Source organism: Lepidochelys kempii, chromosome 1 (assembly GCF_965140265.1).
Source record: "Lepidochelys kempii isolate rLepKem1 chromosome 1, rLepKem1.hap2, whole genome shotgun sequence".
Classification (NCBI taxonomy): domain Eukaryota; kingdom Metazoa; phylum Chordata; order Testudines; family Cheloniidae; genus Lepidochelys; species Lepidochelys kempii.
This window is the reverse complement of record NC_133256.1, coordinates 124,351,465-124,369,538: the sequence shown is the minus strand read 5'-3', so window position 1 is coordinate 124,369,538 and position 18,074 is coordinate 124,351,465. Positions and strand designations below refer to the sequence as shown.

Here is an 18,074-nt window from a genome sequence, read left to right as displayed (position 1 = left end):
TTTTAGGTAGGCCAAATTCCCACTAGAAATTTGGCCAGGACATGAAGGTAAATATCCCTTCTCTTTCATGTAATGTATAATAAGCACAAACAGTTCAGTGGATCTAAATGGCCAGGAATCAGTTTCATGTTGCAGCAAAAACACACACCCTCCAGCAGCACAGTTTCCTAACACTGTGCAAGAACATTGGTTCAATACAGACTTTCACGAAAGAGGACTACCAAGTGAATCAACAGTGCTTCCTGTAGAATGCTATTTTCCTTCCGATGGTCCCTGTCCTTCCGCATTTCCCAGAAGTCCACATCAGCTTAGCTTGTGAAATCTGATAAGATAGACTTCAGAGGGATAGTTGCACTATGTGACACTTCATTTATGAACATAGGTGCTTTTAAGGAAACTTTATAGCTTTACCATTGTGAAGAGCAGCAGCTAACAGGAGTTTCAGAGGGCATTGTTTCAGAGTCTGCAGACTCCGTGCTTGGAGATTGACTTGGTGAGTGATACATTTGATCAGTCTGTGGGTTGCTTGTTTAAATGTTTGTTCTCTGTATATGGGCAGTAGCTGGATCATGGTCCCAAGAGTAAGCAGCTGAGACAAGTCTGTTTGTTGGCGCTTTGCTAGGGGTCTCAAGACTCTGACCCTTGGAACTTTGATCTGCTCTGCCATTTGAAGCCTCTGAATTCTTAATTGCTCCCTGGTGGTGAGGTTTGAACCAGGAAAAGGGTGTCAGTATCAAAGCCCAGACTCCAGTCTGCACAGGAACGTCTACACTTCCTGTTTTTAGCCTGGTAGTGTGAGCCCGGCAAGTTTCAGTCAGTTGACCCAGGCTCTGAGATTCGCTGCTATGTGGGGTTTATTGCAGTGTAGATATTCCCACAGAAAACTTTCCACCAGTTATCTCTATGACAGTGGTTCCCAAACTTGTTCCACCATTTGTGCAGGGAAAGCCCCTGGTGGGCCGGGCCGGTTTGTTTACTGCCACATCCGCAGGTTTGGCTGATTGCGGCTCCCAGTGGCCGCGGTTCGCTGCTCCAGGCCAATGGGAGCTGCTGGGAGTGGCACGGGCCAAGGGACATACTGGCCGCTGCTTCCAGCAGCTCCCATTGGCCTGGAGCGGTGAACCACAGCCAGTGGGAGCCGCGATTGGCCGAACCTGCAGACACAGCAGGTAAACAAACTGGCCCGGCCCACCAGGGGCTTTCCCTGCACAAGCGGCGGAACAAGTTTGGGAACCACTGCTGTATGAAAAGGAAATGCTTTTCTATCTGATCATTGCCATCTTTCAGTGGACTACCCACTTCAGCTAATATTGAGCTGGAGGAATATTAAATAAGAGAGGATACAGTAATGGAGAAAGCAACAACAGAGGGTAGGGGAATGGATATCAAGAAGAAAGATAGTTCCAATACCAATTACACTAACAGGTAGGCAATACTGGCACTAGAATGACTGTACCGAATCGGGTGAGGAATGTGGGCATAGACAAGCAGAAACAACTGAGATGTTTGTACACCAATGCAAGGAGCCTGGGTAACAAAATGGAGGAACTGGAACTCGTGGTGCAGGAAGTGAAACCAGCTATTATAAGGATAAAAGAAACATGGTTGAATTGTAGTCATGAGTGGAGTACAGGGATTGAAGGGAATGTGCTGTTCAGGAGAGACAGAAATAAAGATAAAGGTGGTGAAGTAGCATTGTATATTATGAGTGAGGTAGACTGTAAAGAAATTAGAAGTGATGGAATGGATAAGGCAGAGTCTGTTTGGGGCATAATCACTCTGGGGAAGAAAGCTACCAGAGGCTCCCCTAGCATAGCACATGGGGTATGTTACACACTCCCAGAATACGATGTGTTTATGAATAGAGACCTCTTTAATATTTTAATTAAATAAATATTACTGAGAATTCTGTGATCATGAGAGACTTTAATTTTATGGAGAACAAATGCTACTAATAATGGTAGGGCCCAGATTTTCCTGGATGTGATAGCTGACAGCTTGCTTCACGAAAGACTCACTGAACAAACAAGAGGTGATGTAATTTTAGATTTAGTGTTGGCAAGCAGTGAGGACCTCACAGAAGAACTGGTTGTAGGGGACAACCTTGGTTCGCGTGATCGTGAGCTAATTCAATTTAAACTAAATGGAAGGATTAACAAAAATAGGTCCACAGCTAAGGTCCTTGATTTCAAAAGGGCAGACTTAAAAAAATTAAGATAATTAGTTAGGGAAGTGCACTGGACTGAAGAAGTCAGGGATCTGAATGTGGAGGAGGCTTGGAAATACTTTAAATCCAAGTTGCAGAAGCTATCTGAAGCCTGCACCCCTAGCAATGGGGAAAAAATTGTAGGGAAGTGTTGCAGATCAAACTGGATGAGCAAGGAAGGAAAGCTACTTCTTGGAGGTCAGAAAGTGTAGGGGGAAAGTGAGAACTGCTAAAATTCATGCAGAGTTGGACATTGCAAAGGAAATTAAAACCCATAGTAAAATATTCAATGGTCATATAAATAAAAAGAAAACTAGGAAAAAAGAAGTGGGATCACTAAGCACTGAGGATGGGGGAGATTAAAGATAATCTAGGCATTGCCCAACACCTACATGAATAATTTGCCTCAGTTTTTAATAAGGCTAATGAAGAGCTTAGTGGCAGTGAAAGGGTGGCTAATGGAAATGAGGATATGGAAGTAGAAATTACCACATCCGAGTTGGAAATCAAACTCAACAGCTTAATGGGACCAAATTGAGGGGACCAGGTAATCCAAGAATATTAAAGGAACTGGCATAAGAAATTGCAAGCCCAATAGCAAGGATTTTTAATGAATCCATAAATTTAGAGGTCCTACCCTATGACTGGAGAATTGCCAGGAAACTGCGGGCCTGTTAGTTTGACCTCAATTGAATGCAAGCTCTTGGAACAAATTTTGAAAGAGAAAGTAGTTAAAGACATAGGGGTAAATGGTAATTGGGAAAAAATACAACATGGTTTTACAGACCAACTTGGTCTCTTTCTTAACTAATTTTTTAGACAAAGGAAATGAAGTAGATCTAATTTACCTTCATTTCAGTAAGCCATTTGGTAGAGTTCCACATGGGACATTATTAGTTAAACTGGAGAAGATGGGGATTAATAAGAAGATTGAAAGATGGATAAGAAACTGGTTTAAGAGAAGACTACAAAGGGTCATACTGAAAGGTGAACTGTCAGGCTGGAGAGAGGTTACTAGTGGAGTTCCTCAGGGATCGGTCAGGGGGCCAACCTTACTTAACATTTTTATTACGGATATTGGCACAAAAAGTGGGAATGTGCTAATAACATTTGTAGCTGACACAAAGTTGGGAGGTATTGCCAATACAGAGGAGGACCAGAATATCATATAAGAAGATCTGGATGACCTTGTAAACTGGAGTAATGGAAATGGGATGAAATTTAATAGTGTAAAGTGCAAGGTTATGCATTTAGGGACTAAGAACAATTTTTTTTTTGCCATAACCTGGGGATTTATCAGTTGGAAGCTACAGAGCAGGAGAAAGACCTGGGTGTATTGGTTGATCCCAGGATGATTATGAGACGCCAATGTGATGCAGCTGTGAAAAAAGGCTAATGCAATTCTAGGATGCTTCAGGTGAGGTATTTCCAGTAGAGATAGAGAAGTGTTAGTACCATTATAGAAGGCACTGGTGAGACCTGATCTGGAATGCTGTGTGTAATTCCAGTCTCCCCTGTTTAAGAAAGATGAATTCAAACTGGAACATGGGCAAAGAAGGGCTACTACATGATGAAGGAATGTAAACCTACCTTATGAGAAGAGACTCAAAGAGCTTGGTTTGTTTAGCCCAACCAAATGAAGGCAGAGGGGAGATATGATTGCTCTCTATAAATACATCAGAGGAATAAATACCAGGGAGGGAAGAGGAGTTATTTAAGTTAAGCACCAATGTTAACACAAGAACAAATGGATATAAACTGGCCATCAACAAGTTTAGGTTTGAAATTAGGTGAAGGTTTCTAACCATCAGAGGAGTGAAGTTCTGGAACAGCCACCCAAGGGAACCAGTGGTGGTGGGGGGAAGATCTACCTGGCTTCAAGACTGATCTTGATAAGTTTACAGAGGAGATGGTATGATGAGACTCCGTACAATGGCATGTAGCCAATTGGCAACTGTTAGCTGCAAATATGTCCAACAATTAGTGATGGGACACTAGATGGGGAGGGCTCTGACTTACTACAGAGAATTATTTCCCAGGTGTCTGGCTGATGGGTCTTGCCTATATGCTCAGGGTTCACCTGGATCGCCATATTTGGGTAAGAAAGGAATTTCTCCCCAGGTCAGACTGACAGAGATGCTGGGGGTTTTCACCTTCCTCTGCAGCCTGAGGCACAGGTCACTTGAAGATTTAAACTAGTGTAAATGGTGGATTCTGTTGAATTCTTGAAGTCTTTAAATCATGATTTGAGGACTTCAATAACTCAACCAGAGATTAGGAGTTTATTACAGGAATGCAATGTGCAGGAGGTCAAACTAGATGATCATGATGGTCCCTTCTGGCCTTAAAGTCTATAAGTCAGTGAGCTCAAAAATTTTCAGTCTTTCCCTCATCCCTGTACAAGTGCACCTGGCTGTTATTTTGACCGCTCACTCACCAGGCAGGACTCTGTGTTCTCTCATCCTATGGAGATGAGATATTGACAAGGCTTAATTCATATTTTCCCCTGCTCAGAAGCCTTCCTTAAATATGCCAAATTTATAGACTCACTACCTGAATCATTTTCTGAATGCTTTTTGCATCATCTCTCATTGAAAGCTGCATTCCTAGTGCTGATCACATCAGCTCAGAAATGTTATATTGTTCCACAGCAATAAGATGATTCTTACTGTGATGGGTTGTATCCCCTGGGATGCAGTCTGGGAGCCGCTGGAACCGCTGTGCCGCCTAACAATTCTGCTGAGTTAGCTCTCTCACACTGCTCTGATGATGACTTACAGCCTCTCTCACGCTGCTCTGCTGGTGACTTAAAGCCAGGCTCTCCATGCCCTGTTAAAAGAACCTGAATACTTGTGGCACCTTAGAGACTAACAAATTTATTAGAGCATAAGCTTTCGTGAGCTACAGCTCACTTCATTGGATGCATAGAATGGAACATATAGTGGAACATACACATATATACACACACAGATAAGTTAGAAGTTACCATACAAACTGTGAGAGGCTAATTAGTTAAGATGAGCTATTATCAGCAGGAGAAAAAAAACTTTTGTAGTGATAATCAAGATGGCCCATTTACACAGTTGACAAGAAGGTGTGAGGATACTTAATTTAAGGAAATAGATTCAATATGTGTAATGATCCAGCCACTCCCATGCCCTGTTATCACCCAACACGACAGCAGGTAGCACCACACACCCAACTGAGTTACTTGAGTGCTTTACCTGAGCCACTCAAGGATCAACTTGCAAGCACCAGCCACTCCCCAGCCTTGCACCCCTATTGGAGTATAAACCCAGGATTATTATACTGTCTTGTACTGCACTGAGATCTGTATGGTGCAAGTTCATAAATTGATTCGCTCCCCTCTCAATGTGGGAAAGATATGCAACAAGCCTGTCTGACCAAGCTGAGATTTTCTCAAACACTTCACTCAAAAACACAATGGTTAAGATAAAACATCAAATGAGTTTATTAACTACAGAAAGATAGATTTTAAGTGATTATAAGTGATAACAAACAGATCAAAGCAGATTACCTAGCAAATAAACTAAGCCTAATATACTAGATAGATAAGATCTGAATTAGCAATATGTCACCCTGACTGATGATACAAGCAGTTCACCAAGCTTCCATACACAGGCTAGAAATCCCTTAACCTGGGACCAGCACTTACCCCAGTTCAGTCTTTGTTCCTCAGGTGTTTCCAGGTTTTCTCTTGTGTGGCGAGTGAGGCCAAAAGATGATATCACTTCCCACATAATATAGTTTCTCCAAATGGCGGGAACCCTTTGTTCCAAGCTAAGTTCACAGCCCAGTTTGTGGAAAAACACAGATACCAAAATGGAGTTCAGTGTCATGTGGTCTGGTCACATGCCCTTGCATGTCTTGCTGAGTCTTAGCAGCCATTATTCATAGTCTGGCTGAAGCATTCCCAGGAAGGCTCACAAGGTGGGGGATAAGCTTCTCCTAAGGCCTATTGTTTCCCTTAATGGCCCTTTACCTTGAATAGTCCCTTCACAATCAGCTTTCTAGGCTGAAGCATCTTGCCTAGTGGGTGTCACCCAGGTGCAACCACATTTGAAATACAGATACATAATCAATATTCATAACTCCAGATACAAATATGATACATGCATACAAATAGGATAATCATATCCAGTAAATCATAACTTTTCCAATGACACCTCAGAAGTGGGTTTTAGCCCATGAAAGCTTATGCTCAAATAAATTTGTTAGTCTCTAAGGTGCCACAAGTACTCCTCATTCTTTATTCTGTACAAAGTGCATCATAATTATGTCATAATTACATTATAATAATACCGCTATGGTGAATATGTGATGCAGAGTGTCACACTTACCCCAGATTCTTATTAAAGGTGATCTCTGGTTTACATCTAAACCAACCAATCCACTTACCGATGTTTCCCCTGCTCTCTCCTAAGAGCTATTCACTGCTAGACAGACTAGCCTGCATCATTTAGATGTGAAAAGGGCACTTAGTTGCTATCTAAACAGAATTAAGATGTTTTCTAACTCATCTAGGTTGTTCATTTCACATGGGAATAATATTACGGGGACAGTCAATTTCCATCCAGACCTTATCCAGATGAATTAGACTCCCTTGCTAGGCATCATTGGAGATTTCAATACCATCACTGGAGCACATCCCATAAGATACAAAGCAACCTTTACTGCCTGTCTCAGAAATATTTCCATCACAGCAATATGTGCAGGGTGCAAGCTAGAGTTCTCTCCATACTTCATCATGCAGCATTACTCCCTGGATTTAGCTTCTTGAACAGTCACTCAGTTCAGGAGCGCAATCCTGCAATGATTGTTCAATTCAGACTCCTGGAGTCTACCTCCTTTGGTTTCAGAGACTGCCGTTACATGCTTGTGGATATGACCGCAGGAGTGTGGGTCTATGAAGGCAAAACACAAAGAAGTAAGGATAATAAATCTGCTGCTAGGCAGTGATTACCTTCCCAAATATTTTGGAATTTTACATTAGATTAGTGGAAAGAACTAAGTGGCCACTGGGGCTTTGTCCCCATATATATTTTCAAGGTAGGGCACAGAGAGATAACTAGAGAGTTCATATCATCCCATTTGACATCGCTAGCAAGAAAATTCCAAGCTCATGTGCTGAGGGTGTGCATGTCACCTAAACTCTAATCTTGTCCCATTGACATCAATGGCAACACTCCCACTGGCATCACTGGTAAAGGATCAGTCCAATGCAGGGAATTATCTGGTAGTATGGTAAGTAAGATTTTTTTCCCTTTATTAAGAGTATGTTTTTATACAGTTCACAACAGTCAGCATAAACTAACTCTCTGCTAATAGGAAAAGTGACTAATGCTATGCTCGGGAAGTCTTCTTGCATATTTTTTTATGTTTATAATGGGTGTATTTCTTCACGTGAATTTGTCAGCATTTCCCTTTGTCAATTAAAAATGTGGCCAATGTTGTGATGAAGGCTTTGAATAGAAGTGTTGCAACTTTGGTCTTCAAGCTCAAGCTCTTACACAAGAACACAGCAAATTATGAAAATATTTCATAGCATGGCCATAACCAGCTATTTCTGAAATTTCTCAATATGGGCCCTATTTCTTCTTATCCTGAAACAAAATAAATAAATTCTTGTTTCAATAAAAGAGTGGAATAATGCCAGACTTGCAGAAGATTATTATATTGGAACATCATATCAGCCACTGGAAAAAACCGTCCCAGGACATCAAAGAGATTGCCACCAAAGCACTCCAAGAATAAATGTTCCAGCTTAGTGGGACATTGAATTGACTTTGGTTTCAACAAGAAAGATTCCAGTATTCCTTTTTCTGGATTAATTCTTACAGTCAGGTGTGACAGCTTTGCTTAGGAATGTACATAGATCTGAATTGTCGGTACTGGTGAAGCATTTCAAGTAATACATGTCACAGTATATATTCATTACAAGCTATTTACAACAGATTTATTACAGATGCTGCGTAAATCGTGGGCCCAATTCTGCCACATTTATGCATATATGTGAAAATTCCAAGGGTCTGCAGAGAAGACTAAAACTGAACATCATTTTAACATATTTTGCTGATTCCACTCTTACACCTAGTCCTATTCTCTTTTCACCCTTACTTATTTTCTTCTAGAAAATGGAATCATCTTCAGTTCCTTTTCTGAATCTTCAAACTTCTTTCCCTCTTTCTATGGCTGATCCTTAATCAAGAACAGAAAAAAGTGTCTCATCTATCAACCTTATGTAAAAGATATCCAGTAAGTTTACATAGAAGACCTCATTTAACATACTTAAAATCTACCAGAACTTCTTAATAAATCCCCATTTTCAGGGTCTGATAACTTAGGAAGTAAAAATTCCTTAGTGCTGAAACATAGCCCATAAATATTGCTGAAGGCCCAGGGCTGATTTCTTAATTATCCTTAGCTGGACCAGGGCAGGGGAGGGCAAATTACGGTCCGTGGACCAGATCTGGCCCATCAGGGCTTTCAATCAGGCCCACAGGATTGCCAGGGGCTAAGGCAGGCTTCCTGCCTGCCCTGGTCCCACACCGCTCCCAGAAGCATCTAGCACCACGCCACTACGGCCCCTGTAGGGAGGGGGCAGAGGGCTCCGTGTGCTGGGAGCCAATGGGAGCTTTGGGGGGTGGTACCCGCAGGCAAGGGCAGCGCGCAGCAGAGCTCCCTGCCCCACCCCACCCCTAGGAGCCACTGCCAGACATGCTGGCCACTTCTGGGAGCGGCGCAGGGCCAGGGCAGGCAGGAGCCTGCCTTAGCCTCACTGCGTGTTGTTGCGACCCCGGAGCCGCTTGAGGTAAGCAGTGTTGAGCCACAGCCGGCACCCTGAACCCCTCCTGCACCCCGCACCCCAACCCCCTTCCTTGAGCCCCCGCCACACCCCTCCTGCACCCCAACCCTCTTCCCTGAGCCCCTTCCTGCACCCCTTCTGCACCTCAACCCCTTGCCCTGAGCCCCTTCCTGCACACCGCACCCCCTCCCACACCCCAACCTCCTGCCCCAGCCCTACATTCATGGCCCTGCATACAATTTCCGCACCCAGATGTGGCCCTTGGGCTAAAAAGTTTGCCCACCCCTGATCTAGGGTGACCAGATAGCTCATGTGAAAAATTGGGATGGAGTAGGGCGGTAATAGGGTCTTATGTAAGACAAAGCCCCTAATATCAGGTCAGTCCCTATCAAATCAGTACATCTGGTCACCCTCGCTGGCTCATACTTTCAGTTTCTTCTGTTACTACTTCTGATTCAAGCCTTTTCAATATTCAGTGATGACTGATAAATAGGAGCTGCATTGTAATGTACAGTCACACTCTTGTGTTTAAAGCACTAGGCTGGGTCCTAGTCTTGACCCTATGACAGAGTTCCTTTCTGATTTGGGGCAAATTATCTAACCAGTCTGTACCTCCATTGTCCTGTTTGCAAAGAAGTCACGTAATGCTTGCTTTCTTCTCAGGAATGTGGTAAAGTATTATTTTTAAGGTAGTCAGAGAGCCTCAGAAGAAAAGCACTATATATAACGCAAAGAATTGTTATTATAAAAAGTCCTAGAAAGAAAGTTAATGTTATATTTGGGTCATACAATCTGAATATTCACCTAATATCTCAAGAGCTCAGTGTACAGAGTTTTGTTTTCATTTATGATCTTTTTCTTGCTTTAAGGTCAAATTCTGTTTCCAGCCATTCTGTCTCCTCGCAAAACCTAATAAAACAGCAAAGGAGCAAAAATTAATTTAGCTCTTCCCCATACCCAAACAAATATGTGCTTTATTATTTCGCATTACATTCTGCTGATATAACTAAAATGTCTTTGATGGTAAAGTCATTGCAAGTACTTCACCTGGATTGTGGTTTTGTACCTTGTGTAAATAATTTCAATCAGCAATAACTAAGATAAATTCAGCTTCACCAGCAAAGACCCATTGGGCCAATATCTCCTGCTTTTCTATGAACCAAAGGCATTTAATGGTACAGCTGGAAACTAAGGCAAAGAACTAAGTAAGTTAGTATTTGTATAGAGTGAGGCGGGAGATACTTGTAGATTAGTTGGAGGCTACTCTCTGCAGATAAAGCAGTTTTTTCCCCAGCCTCATTTGTGTGGGGGCACTGCAAAGTAGTAGTAGGCATAGGTGTCTGGTTTATTTTAAAACAAATAAAATTTATTGTCCATATCCTGGGGAGAAAGCAAAGCAAATCCAGGTGGCAGAGTGAGATCTAGACTGTTCAGCACAGAATCACACTCGATGAAGTACAAAGGAAACCAATGGCTGTGCATAACGATACTTATTTCTGCAGCAGAGAGGAACCTTCTGAAAACCACAGCACCAGTGACTTTATTAGATCTGATATGAGCCAGGAAGAGAGACAAGATTGTGCTGTGAGAACAAGGCTGAACAGTGAACAACACATTGCTGTGGGCATGTGACGGAAAAGACAGAGCCATGGGAAAATAAGGGTAATAATTGAGTTGCACCAGGGGAAAAAGCTGACCTTTTCTGAAGTCAGGTCTCCCCTCTGAGCCAATCCCAGGGCACATTTTCCCTGCTACCACCTGGAGGCCCACATAAGCCCTGGCCCTTAGTGGTATTCATGCTGAAAAACCTGTAGAATCACTGGGAGATCTGATTTTTCCTAGTAAAGGGTTTCAATTGTCGAAAGTTGCATGTTTGGAATGGAACTTATCTGCAGTTTTTATTTTAAAACTGTGCTTTCCTATTTCTCTCTATCATGAGAATGCCCTGAACATGTAATACATCCCTTATGCCAAGGAATGAGAATAATAATTTAAGTTGGTACAAGGGGACATAACTATGAGCAATGGACATAATTCAGAAAGGGAGAACCTGGGCTGAGTATCAAAAATAAATTTTATGTCAGCAAGATCCCTTGGACTGGAACAGTCTCTTCCAAGGGAAGTAATGGATGCCACATTACTTGAACAAGTTAAAGCTAGACTGGATGAAACAATAACCAAAATGTATTGTGGGGACCAAAGCTGAACTGGCAGGGGAATCCTAAGTAAAGCTGGTTTGGAATGTATTTTGACAAAATACTTTTTCATCAGAAGAGTTTCTCAGTTCCAGGATGGAACTTCTGGTGAGGTGAGAGAGAGAGAGAGAGAGATACTCCAAAGATTAGGGCACTCTGCCTGATTCAGAACAGAGACCCTACAGCCTATGTGAGCACCCTAACTACCAGGCTATAGGCTGTTCTAGAGTAGGTCACTCACTCTCTCTGCCTCATGGCTTTTTTTTTCCCCCACAAAATATTTCTAAAGGTCTCATTCTAAGACCTCAAAATGTTTCCAAACATAATTCTTGGTTTCTGGCCAGCCCTGCTTATTAGGTCTATTCTGTCTGTGATTTCTATTGTTCCATGAGAGCTTCTGCAGATAAATGGAGATGGTATGTAACATGTTGAAAAGTTAGCCCTTAATATCTCTTTTTTAGCTTTTGATGAGCTCTCCTTGACTTCACATACTCAGTAGGCTTTATATCTCTTTTTTAAAAGGTGCTTGCGTGCCAGGAAGATTTATTTTTCATATTTACTTCATTGTGACAATTTATTAAAGTCTTCAGGGAGTTTAGCTCCAGAGTAGCTACAGCTACTTTTGTCTGTACAGTGGAACTGCAAGACAACTGAGGAGCTACAGCTCTTCACATGTTGTTATAGCTGAGTTCTCTGACTCACCCCCTGATGGGTCTATGGTCTACTAGTTCTCCTCTGGAAGGACAGACATGATTCCTATAGATTCACCAAAACATCAAGGGCCATATTGTCTGGCTTGCAAGCTGTGCTGAGCACAAGCCCAGTGGATGAGGGAGAAAGGGTGGCTTTAGGCAATCATTGTAGTGCCCCTGAGCATCAGTCAGATCATCACAGGCTATACTCCCCAGATAGTTTAGAGCAACATGAGGGTTGTCTCAATGGTGCCAGCAACTAGTGGCTCTCAGGCACCATTCCAGTAACTGGGGATTCCTATGGCATTGGGCTACCCTGGCCATACCTGTTTTCCCCTAGATATACTTGGAGGCCAGGAGGGGAGGGGGTGCAGGAGCTACTACAATGGGTCATTGCCACCAGAGAATTCCACTGTGTGGGGAAAATGTTCCACTGACTGCAACTGCAGGCTTTGGGGATGCTTTGTGGGGAACAGCAGCACAAAGCTGCCTTAACAGCCCAGAAAATCTGACCCCTGATTTTTTGTAGATAGCAGACATTGCAAAATAATTTGCTTATGGTGAAAAAAGAGATGGTAGGTTTCTTCTCAATCCTTACTTTAAACTCCTATATACTGAAACTTTCAACTTTTTTTATTGCATCAATGGGTTTCCCTCTAAAACACTCAGAGAAACCACCAACTAAACTATACTTTTCTATTCATTTAGTGACCACCTCCAGTTACAAGAATATGCTAAGTCAATGCATGCATATGTGTCATTACCATGCCTGGTGAATACGCCCACTCCATCACATAAAGATCAATGGAGTTCAGCCTAAAACAGAGGTTACAGTATGGCCCATTGTATCCCCTGCTTCAGTTATGCATAGCAAAGACTGGAACATATGAACGGATATCTTTTCATCAATCTAAATCAGCTACACTATGTTGTTTATCCAGGGACTAGACATATTCATTGATAAAATAATTATGGGTAAAGAAAGTAATGTATTTCTCCCTAAGGGATGCATTTAAATAGGCACTCAAATACCAATGTGATAAGTGCAGTAGAATAACCTAGATAGATAGAAAGAAAATTGAACTTGTGTGAGCTCAGAGTTGTTATACTGCAGCACTCAAAGTTCAGATGAGCAAAAACAACATGTTATGTGCCTCTTTAACACCTCTTGTCTGTGTGATTTTCATATTAAATTTAGCTTGTGGTGTACCCTGTAGCCAAAAGTTACTTAGACAAACAAACAGGTGATGAACACTGTATATATGAGCCAGATAACTTTATTTTGGTAGTGTTACTTTGTAACTGGAAAGTGTGACCTTTTGTGACCTTTAATGCTATTGTGGGCAAAGTGAGAACAAGCGAAAAAAAACACACAAAAATGTATTAAACTAAATGAACTGCTTATATTCTTGGCTCATCTATAAAAAAAAACCCTTCACACCTGTTGGACCACCAAAGCTCTATACTGACAGGTTTCAGAGTAGCAGCCGTGTTAGTCTGTATCCGGAAAAAGAACAGGAGTACTTGTGGCACCTTAGAGACTAACAAATTTATCAGAGCATAAGCATTCGTGGGCTACAGCCCACTTCATCGGATGCATAGAATGGAACATATAGTAAGAAGATATATATATACATACAGATAAGTTGGAAGTTGTCATACAAACTGTGAGAGGCTAATTAATTAAGATGAGCTATTATCAGCAGGAGAAAAAAACTTTTGTAGTGATAATCAAGATGGCCCATGTAGACAGTTGACAGAAGGTGTGAGGCTACTTAACTTTGGGAAATAGATTCAATATGTGTAATGACCTAGCCACTCCCAGTCTCTATTCAAACCCAAGTTAATGGTAAATAGTTTGCATATTAATTCAAGCTCAGCAGTTTCTAGTTGGAGTCTGTTTTTGAAGCTTTTCTGTTGCAAAATTGCCACCCTTAAATCTTTTACTGAGTGGCCAGAAAGGTTGAAGTGTTCTCCTACCAGTTTTTGAATGTTATGATTCTGATGTCAGATTTGTGTCCATTTATTCTTTTATGTAGAGACTGTCCGGTTTGGCCAATGTACATGGCAGGGGGGCATTGCTGGCACATGATGGCATATATCACATTGGTAAATGTGCAGATGAACGAGCCCCTGATGGCGTGGCGTGATAAGGTCCTATGATGGTGTCACTTGAATAAATATGTGGACAGAGTTGGCATCGGGCTTTGTTGCAAGGATAGGTTCCTGGGTTAGTGTTTTTGTTGTGTGTTGTGTGGTTGCTGGAGAGTATTTGCTTCAGGTTGGGGGACTGGGATAGGTTCCTGGGTTAGTGTTTTTGTTGTGTGTTGTGTGGTTGCTGGAGAGTATTTGCTTCAGGTTGGGGGACTGGTCTGTCTCCCAAGATCTGTGAGAGTGAGGGATCATTTTTCAGGATAGGTTGTAAATCTCTGATGATGCGCTGGAGAGATTTTAGTTGGGGGCTGAAGGTGACAGCTAGTGTCATTCTGTTATTTTCTTTGTTGGGCCTGTCCTGTAGTAGGTGACTTCTGGGTACTCTTCTGGCTCCGTCAATCTGTTTTTTCACTTCAGCAGGTGGGTATTGTAGTTTTAAGAATGCTTGATAGAGATCTTGTAGGTGTTTGTCTCTGTCTGAGGGATTGGAGTATCACACAACAAAAACACATGGCATTAAGAAGTCATTACCCTGAAACAGAAGTTCATACTGTGATAGACCCCAAAAGTCATTCCTGGGTCCAGGAATTTCCTATTAGCATTGGAAGAAAATCCAGGATGGCAGGCAACACTAAAGTCTTGAGATTAATATGGAAATGTCTCTGAGTTTTCTCACTGACTGCCCGAGAGCAAGGTTGGACCCTTGTAGGAATAAGTTATGCAGGAATTTCCAATTAGTTACACTCTGATGCACCCCAGAACAGCAATGCCAGAACACAAGGACATTGAGCAAAACATGAAGATAGGTGGAATTAACACATATAACAACCATGAATCAGTTAAGTCAGCAACAGTCTGAAGAAAACATCATCATAGTCCAAATGGCAGGTGTGTAGCAGCAGGTCCTGAGTAACTGCACACACCTAGCCCTATGTGCACGTACACACAGGAACTGGAACACTGAGTTCAGCGAGCAAGGCCCAGGAAACGAACAGGAACAGGGAGCAGGAAGCAGGGGAAGCAGGAAAGCAACACACACACACACACACACCAGTCATCACAATTTCCTTCTCTTTTCCCCAGAAGTTCAGCGGTATTTTACCAGGGGCACCTGGGGATCCTGGGACTGTCAGTTCTGCCTCTGATTCAGCTCAGGGGGTGGATGAGGTTGTTGTGGTGCAAAGTTCCCAATTAGTCACATGACCTCATCGTATGGAGAAAGACTGTCCTCTTCCCTCCCTGTTCCTCTCCCAGTATAGGCAAGATATCTCGCTGGTATCTCCGTGTTGTACTCAGACTTGCCACACTCCAGACCCTAACATATCACTAGCAAGGTTTGAAGATAGATATCTGCAGCCCCACACAACTGCAGCTTTTTCAGAATCAGCAGCCTCTGACTCACTGGTAACTTTCTTGTACTGTGGTAAGAAACAAGAACCTCTGGATAAATGTGTGCTACGAGTTGTTTGCTAAGAAAAACAAAACAAGTGAGAAACCGCCACCAACAATGGCCTCCTTCAGGCAGCTCCCAAAACGTGCAAATTATCAGTCACCCATATGGACTGATGCAACAGGCCAGTATCTTCAAGTACCCTCTGCCAGTAATGGATGGGTGCTAGGACAGCTTGTTCCTAAAACAATGTTGCTGTCACCTGCTCCAGAAGCCATCTTCACATTTGTGCAGAGTGGCTGTGAGAGTAGCTGTGCAACAAAGAGATTCAAATGCCACAGAGAAGATTTAGTGTGTTGTGAGGCATGCAACTATGACAGTCAGGAACGTAGCAACAACGTATTGAACACATCAGACACAGATTCTGAGGGGGAGTAGAAATGTTTCAACTATCTGCTAAATACCGTGACTGTTTTTCTGCAATATAGCTCAAAGGGGAGCTGCCTTAGAAATTCATTAATTCATAGTTATATGTAGGGGTTACATGAGAGTACATGCCTGTACTTCGTTATTCACACAATATATTCATACAAGACATTCTACGGCCCTCCTACTAAGCGTCACTACAGTTATAAATACCGTACATGTATTGTCAGTGTATTCAGTGATAGAAGATATTTACAGTTGTATGATGTGTGCTTAGACTTATGTCTTCTGGTGAGCAGATAACATTAAAAATGGTTTATAATTAGGGGTAGGGGGCCTTGTTAGCTGCATAACTTCATACAAATACCAGATAGAACAACTTTTCTTAGATCAGTCCATTCTACAAATAATGACAAATACATTGATGTATTACGTAATATTAACAAGCTCATGCTGTCGTGTGACTACAGACTTTTGCTTTAACTGAAGACAACACACACCAATCATCACACAATTAAGGGTGAAAAAGCCCTCTACACCACCGCACTCCACACAGGAGAAGGGTCAGCCACATCCAGTAGTTAGGGTGCTAGTCTGAGATCCATGTTCGAGTCCCTACTCTGCCAAAGACTTCCCATGTGACCTTGAGGAAGATCATAGAATCATAGAATATCAGGGTTGGAAGGGACCTCAGGAGGTCATCTAGTCCAACCCCCTGCTCAAAAGCAGGACCCATCCCCAATTAAATCATCCCAGCCAGGGCTTTGTCAAGCCTGACCTTAAAAACTTCTAAGGAAGGAGATTCTACCACCTCCCTAGGTAACGCATTCCAGTGTTTCACCACCCTCCTAGTGAAAAAGTTTTTCCTAATATCCAACCTAAACCTCCCCAACTTCAACTTGAGACCATTACTCCTTGTTCTGTCATCTGCTACCACTGAGAACAGTCTAGAGCCATCCTCTTTGGAACCCCCTTTCAGGTAGTTGAAAGCAGCTATCAAATCCCCCCTCATTCTTCTCTTCTTCAGACTAAACAATCCCAGTTCCCTCAGCCTCTCCTCATAACTCATGTGTTCCAGTCCCCTAATCATTTTTGTTGCCCTCCACTGGACTCTTTCCAATTTTTCCACATCCTTCTTGTAGTGTGGGGCCCAAAACGGGACACAGTACTCCAGATGAGGCCTCACCAATGTCAAATAGAGGGGAACGATCGCGTCCCTCGATCTGCTGGCAATGCCCCTACTTATACATCCCAAAATGCCATTGGCCTTCTTGGCAACAAGGGCACACTGCTGACTCATATCCAGATTCTTGTCCACTGTAACCCCTAGGTCCTTTTCCGCAGAACTGCTGCCGAGCCATTCAGTCCCTAGTCTGTAGCAGTGCATGGGATTCTTCCGTCCTAAGTGCAGGACTCTGCACTTGTCCTTGTTGAACCTCATCAGATTTCTTTTGGCCCAATCCTCCAATTTGTCTAGGTCCCTCTGTATCCTATCCCTGCCCTCCAGCGTATCTACCACTCCTCCCAGTTTAGTATCATCCGCAAATTTGCTGAGAGTGCAATCCACACCATCCTCCAGATCATTTATGAAGATATTGAACAAAACCGGCCCCAGGACCGACCCCTGGGGCACTCCACTTGACACCGGCTGCCAACTAGACATGGAGCCATTGATCACTACCCGTTGCGCCCGACAATCTAGCCAACTTTCTACCCACCTTATAGTGCATTCATCCAACCCATACTTCTTTAACTTGCTGACAAGAATATTGTGGGAGACCGTGTCAAAAGCTTTGCTAAAGTCAAGAAACAATACATCCTCTGCTTTCCCTTCATCCACAGAACCAGTAATCTCATCATAGAAGGCGATTAGATTAGTCAGGCATGACCTTCCCTTGGTGAATCCATGCTGACTGTTCCTGATCACTTTCCTCTCATGTAAGTGCTTCAGGATTGATTCTTTGAGGACCTGCTCCATGATTTTTCCAGGGACTGAGGTGAGGCTGACTGGCCTGTAGTTCCCAGGATCCTCCTTCTTCCCTTTTTTAAAGATTGGCACTACATTAGCCTTTTTCCCGTCATCCGGGACTTCCCCCGTTCGCCACGAGTTTTCAAAGATAATGGCCAGTGGCTCTGCAATCACAGCCGCCAGTTCCTTTAGCACTCTCGGATGCAACTCGTCCAG

General features: G+C 42.8%; 1 protein-coding gene across 1 annotated transcript in view; it reads left to right on the top strand.

Moving 5' to 3' along the window:
* Window positions 1-410: 410 nt before the first annotated feature.
* Window positions 411-18,074, top strand: part of LOC140905109 (P2Y purinoceptor 8-like) — a 50,743-nt gene continuing 33,079 nt past the window's right edge. The window contains exon 1 of the mRNA XM_073327787.1: window positions 411-493. The gene's annotated coding sequence lies outside the window, so the exon portion shown is untranslated. The remainder of the gene's footprint in view (window positions 494-18,074) is intronic.